Consider the following 6,621-nt stretch of genomic DNA (forward strand, 5'->3'; position numbering starts at 1 on the left):
TATAGATGTGATGCATACTTGACTTGATTGATTGATGGGATGGGTTGAGAGATTCTCTCGGGATTGTAAATGTGTAGCGTTTCTTTGAGATAAACGCGAGTCCGCATCTCCTTGCCTGGGTATCACATCGGTGTGGAAGATGCGACGATGCTACAGTCGTAATGGTATAAGTCTCGGGGTCGAGTCGACTCAAATTTATAGGATGCAACTTAGGGTCACGACCAAACGCCTATTACAGGTCGCGGGTTACCGAAATTCGACAGGGAGGATTGTAGAAGTCTACGTAACGGTACGGACTAGGATACAGGCCTTACATCCTCATCCTAGCTTTCCAATATGAATAAAGCCATTAATGGATGGTGGGCTAGTAATAGATAAACTCTCAAAATTTAACATCTTATAGCTCTGGTCTAACTCTAATAGGTAAATCCCAAAAAGAGCAACCTTGCTCTGATACCACATGAAAGATGAGCTATTGATGTCCTAAAGGGGGGGGGGAGGATAAGACTATTCCAAATTTGAATATAAAATGCAAAAAATAATAATCTCAATTGCATAATGTATTGAAACTTTGATTCCAATTAATTTATAGGACAACCTTCACCTATTATTTTAAGCAGGACAACCTTATTTCACTACGTCCTTAAAATCAAACTTTTAAAATAAAAAGAGAGAAAGAATCAAATAAAACAATCACTACAATTGCACAAGGGATTATAGTGGTTTAGTGCTTATATCCACTCCTAAAATTACTATCCTCGTAATTTTGACTTTCACTATTTCAAGGTTTTCATAGGTTCACCTTAATAATCTCTTACAGTTCTTGTGATTTTCATTGGCTATCACAACAAAACCTACTTTTGTGATTTTCACGAGCTTACCATAAATCAACCCACTTTGTAATTTTTATGGGCTTACCACAAACCAACTAGGGTATCTCAATCAAAACTCAAATAAAATAAAATACAGTACTTATCTTCAGAAGACAACGTTGCCTTAAAGATGAAGTCGAGGCTTTGAGCAGTGATCTTCTTTCTTGAGTGTCGATTTGGCAGTATATGCTCAATCAGAAAGAATATATGGATCTAACGTATTTTAAGGAATATAAACCTCAACTACTGCAGATTCAATTCTCTATATCTTAAGTAGAGTATAGATTACTCTCTAATTGCATTTAACACTAACTTGAGAAATGGAATTGAATAAGCTAAATAAAAATAATACTTACCACATATATAGCTTGGGCTGGCCAAATTTTAGTGAACTTACACTATAATTTAAACATTTTAACCATTTTAAAAAAACCTAACCTAAGGTCTTTCTAGGGTCATACAACTTGGTGGTTGGCATATACAAAGATCTTAATCTTAAAACCATACCAATGTCTTTGAGTGTTGAGATGTTGAGCCGATCTTGAGCTAATCTTCATGAGATGCTGTAGAGGACTAAAGTGTTCTTGAGATCTAACCAGTATTTTTTTTATGAAATTTGACAACTCCAAGTGTGCTTCAAATATAAGCACTTATAGAGGCATCCAGACTGGTAATTCACTGAGTGGAAGTGACGTACGAGAAAGAATTGATGCGTCCACCACCGTATCCAACAATAGGATGCACAAATAGAATGATTATAGTTGGGAAGAACAAAATGAGAGTCGGTATGCGCAATCAACGGTTGTTTCCATATAAGCACCCAATTATACGGACCCACTTCGTAGCTTCTCATTATGTGGGTTACTGCTCTGCAATCTTATGGGATTGTTTGGTTGTAGTCGAATTGGCGTGCGAACCTGCTAGGGTAGTCGGGTTCATGCCAGAATTCATGCACTCCCTTAAGGGAGGACTACTCGACTAGATGTAGATGAAAAATACATGTTCGCTTGGCAATAGTGAGTTGTCAATCACATCATCCCCATCTTTGGCCACGTTGGAGAATGAGAACTAGAAAAAGTCAATAGATTTGGTCCTCTCGATCTTATCAACGATCCATTCATAAGGCTTCTTTATCATCTTACTCCCCTGGTTGTGTCATAATAGAAGGTGGTCTGGGTTTAACATGCCTTCTCTAGTTCATCATATGTCCACGGTAAACACATGTCGAGCCAGCCTGCAAAGTAGAGCCACGACATGTAGGGTGAAGATGCTTTAACTACTGGGTTTTTGCGATGCATGGCGATGTCGCCGAAGGTGCTGTATACGGAGCAAAGGACTAAAGGGTCCAGAGAGTATTTTTTACCTTTTTCCATCGCCCCTGTAACCATGAATAGGGTTAGATGGATGACATCAACCCATCTAGAACTGGGTAGCACTATTAGACTTACCCAATAGGCCAAGAAAGCAGCCAACTCGATAGAGACACCGCATTTAGCACGTCCCTTGATCTTTTGTCGAAGACCCTCGAGTTCCTGCAAATGATTCCCTATAACGTAGTATAGCCAAAGGAATGGTGTAATTATTAGGAAGGATAAGAGGTGATAGAATATATATACAAAAATACATTTGGACTAGAAAGGGATAGTACACATACCACAAATTCCTGTTGAAATGCGCAAGCTAGGTGAGATGTGGAACTTTGTGAATATTTGGGGACTTTGACATTTCCTTGAACAGTTCGATAGTCATCTTTGAGATCTTCGATTGGTAATTGGTTGGTGAGAAATGTGCAAACTCCTCATTGATGGGCACATATTCATCGAAGAAACGACCTATAATGGGAAGGCCTGCCATCCTATGCAGATCCCATAAAGTGATGATGACTTCTCCTATGGGTAGGTGTAAAGAATTAGTGGGTGGGCACCAGTATTTAAGGAAGCCTTTGAAAATCATCGTGTCCTTGCAAAAGTAGTCGGACGTGACCTCTATCATGTTGAGGAGATCAATTTTGATGAGGATCTAGAATGTTTCCTGATTCTAGCCTTGGCCCATACGCTACAATAATTGTGCGAAGACAAGAAGCCATGAATCTGAAACTCTTTTGTCCCCATAAAGAGTCCCTAGTATGGAAGTGTTGTTTAACTGTCTCAAAAAAGTGAGTGGGATACAAAGTATGCAGGATGTAACATGGCAACAAAAACCTCATGATATTGACTCTGCCAGTTATTTGCTTGGAACCCCTCTCCAGTAGGAAGCCCTCTAGGATATGTGGCTCTTTCATGGCCTAGTTAGCGGTATAGAGTATCATGTTATGTATCATTTGGTCTGTGGGTTTCCTATGAAGGATCAATAAATGTTGGCAAAGGTTCATCAGTATGATAATCATCTCATCTTGGAAAGGGCAGCTGAACTTGATCATCTCTTTGATGAACCTTTACGCAATCCCAGGTGTTTTGAAGACGTTTCTTATTAAACTCTTTGATTTTCTCTTAGAGTTGTTGCCCCTTTCTCTTCATTTCGTTCTTCTTCATGAAGGAGGGAGGTGGAGTTGATTATCTGATAGGCAGCCGAGAACTATCCGTCTGAAGATTTGCAGTGTCCTTTAGCCAGTTTTCCCAGTCAGTGTCCTGACCTTCCTTTAGAGGTCTTTCTAGATCTCCCATGACAATGGCTTAGCAAATGGGACTAGCCAGAAGGTCTATGCGATTAAAGAAATTGATGATCGAGAGGCTATGCTTCTTAAATAAGGATGGGCGTCTAGTTGTGATCTTCATCCTCTTGCTAGGATGACCCTTGGCTTATGAGGGTTGAGAGTTATCAAATTCGGACCTTTGGGGAAGGGCCACATGTTCTTAAGAAGCGTTGGATGTTCTTTTACTCCTAGTTATTTAATTAAAGGAGTGAGTGAGAAACAAATGAAGAAAATCTGATAGAGTTCAAGTACTTGGAAGATTTTCCACCGAAGCTGAAGGTGTTTGGCAGTCGCACAATGCAAGACAATTGCATGCTCGCGTAAAAGCATTCTGTTGCATGGTCATGTAATGAAGAGGCAAAATCCATAAAGAGATAAATGTGAAGTGAGCCAAAAGAAAAGATTGGCTTATATAGGCACCAAGACTCGACAACTGTTGCACAGACTCGTTAGCCCAACACGGTTTTCGCGGTCTCACAATAGGAAATAGAGAAAGAAAATTGTTGTGAGAAAAGAAGAGTATGATTCCTTGTTTGATCCCGTAAACAAATCAAAGGAGAATCAAGGAGGTATCTGTTGGAGAATAAAAATGCAAAAAATTAACATTAGAGACCTGTTGCGCAACCTTGTAACAGAGATGTGTTGCATGGTCGCGCAACACAAAGAAAGCTGACAGAATGATGGCCTGGGAGTAAGTTGCCTAGAATGGCCAGAAAGGCATGTTACGCGACCGTGCAATAGGGGTATGATGCGCAACTATGCAACTGGACTCTTTTGTGCGGATTCATAGTTCGCATGTGTGAAGGCCTATAAATACCCCTTTCCCCTTTCATTTGATTCATTCACAAGTGAGGAGCTCCAAAGAGGTCAGAGGAATACTAGAGAATATTCGAAAGTTTCAGAGCAGTCTTCAGGTATCCCACGGCACGATATGGGAAAGGCGGGGAGAAAGAAGAAGAAGATGAAAGAAGCAGGGCAGATATCTGTTGCACGACCACACAATAGGGACTACTTGTGGGGTCGTGCAACAACAATCTTCATATGAATATTTGGTGATATTTTCCTGAGAGATCTAGAATCTCCCATGAACTTATCTTTTGTCGGCATGGAGCAAGGGTTTTGAACCCACACAACTTCTTTGTCATTGTGACAGACGCTACGTAAAGCAAAATGCTATCAAAATCACTATTAGACTGTTTTTCTTTCTTTTCATTACATTCATGAAATGTACTTTGTTTTAGAATCAAGGGAACATGAGGGATGTAATAAGAATTCAGAATTAATAAAACGAGTAATGATGTTTGTTCTTTTGATTTTCTTTTGTTGATTATTGAATGTAAAATTCCAATCCCCGATACTTTATTTCTTGTCGAAACAGTAGCGCACCATGTGTTGTAAGCACATGGAATTTCATGATATTTTATTACGTAGTAGGTGAAGGATTGAAACATAGCCCCACCTTGGGAGTCCCTCTCGAGCTAAAATGACTTTTTTCCCAAGTTTTCAACAAATTATGCCTTGTACTAAGCCCCTTAGCCAATAAGGAGTCACCACGTGGCACACGCATGCCCTCAGCTAATCACAGACTTGAAAGCCATCTTTATCCCTGAAATTCTCAAAATTTACAAAAAACTACCCAAGACACCTATGCTTCATCCCATTTCATTTCCAAGGAAACTTCCATTCACCAACCTCTCATCTTCCATACTTAACCATCCCAAGCCACCCATCCACCAAGGAGAGAAAGAGTGAGAGGAAATAAATCCCTTCTACCCTTAGGTCAACTAAGCCAAGTTAAAATCAAACCCTAGCCACTTTAACCACCAAAAACCCAATCCTGTCCATTCCAATTGATCCTTGTAACAACCTGTTCATCACTTTTCTAATTTATATTAGTTTTATTTATACTTGCATTAGCATTATGAATCATCATCTCCACTCTTAACCCTCCTCATCCAATTAATTTGAGTATATACTTTGTGGTTAATTAGGGTCCCAGATCATGCCCATAAAACTCAGATTTAACTAGATTTTAACTACTTCTTTAGTAAGTGAGTCTGGGTAAAGAAGTTTTTTTTTTTGTATCCCCTGCTTGATGTAGGCATCACATTGTTGCATTGTATTTCACACAGTACACTACATCATTCGTGCACAAGAACTAACCAAATCTCTTATATCTCGTTAAGTCCTATAAGTAGACACTGTACTTTTGTATGTGTAAAGAGGGTACCTAACACCTTCCCTTTTTATCACCATGGTCCCTTACCCAAAATCTCAAGTCACAGATCAAGACTTAATTAAAAAAAGGGAATCCTTAAATTCTCTAGTTTACGAGTTTTGTAGGGTTTAGCCGACTACAAAAATTTGAGTAATTTCTAGTGGCGACTCTAAGTCAAACATAAAACACCTTAAGTCACAAATATAACTAAAAGCCTAAGAAGGCCTTGTGAGCGCAAACCACTAGTAATCCAACATCCATATTAACCCGTCAAAAGTGGGCCCAAAACAACAGTTGTGGTTTAGATAAAACCTTAATTATGGTTTTTCTAACATCACATGGTTCTATGAAAAAACTCATAACTCCCTCATTATAGGTAAAATTAGAGCGATCTTATGCTCATTAGGAAGATAATTTGATGAACTTTCAAATGACTTCAGAATCATCTCATTTGGAGACCATTTGACCTTGTAAAAGTTGGCTCAAAATAACGACCATGGTTTGGACAAAGTCTTAATTAAAATTTTAAGTCTCAGTTGCAGTTTTCCAACTTCGCATAATGTTGAGGGTCAAATATTGCATACTAGACCCTATTTATTACTTGGTTTTATGAACATGATAATGCTTAATGGTCTATTTTAATCATTTTTGTGTTGCAAGGTGAATTCAAGAGCTTAGATTGAAAAGGACATTAAAAGCCTGAATTTAACACTCAAGAATAGGGGTGTACTTGGGTCGATCTGAGTCAAAATGGGCCCAACCTGTCCCGACTTGTTCACCAACCACACCCAGCCTAAACCCAACCCGGCCCGGTCACTGGGCCAACATGTCCAGCCCGA

The sequence above is a fragment of the Magnolia sinica genome, chromosome 2, assembly GCF_029962835.1.
Source record: "Magnolia sinica isolate HGM2019 chromosome 2, MsV1, whole genome shotgun sequence".
Lineage (NCBI taxonomy): Eukaryota > Viridiplantae > Streptophyta > Magnoliopsida > Magnoliales > Magnoliaceae > Magnolia > Magnolia sinica.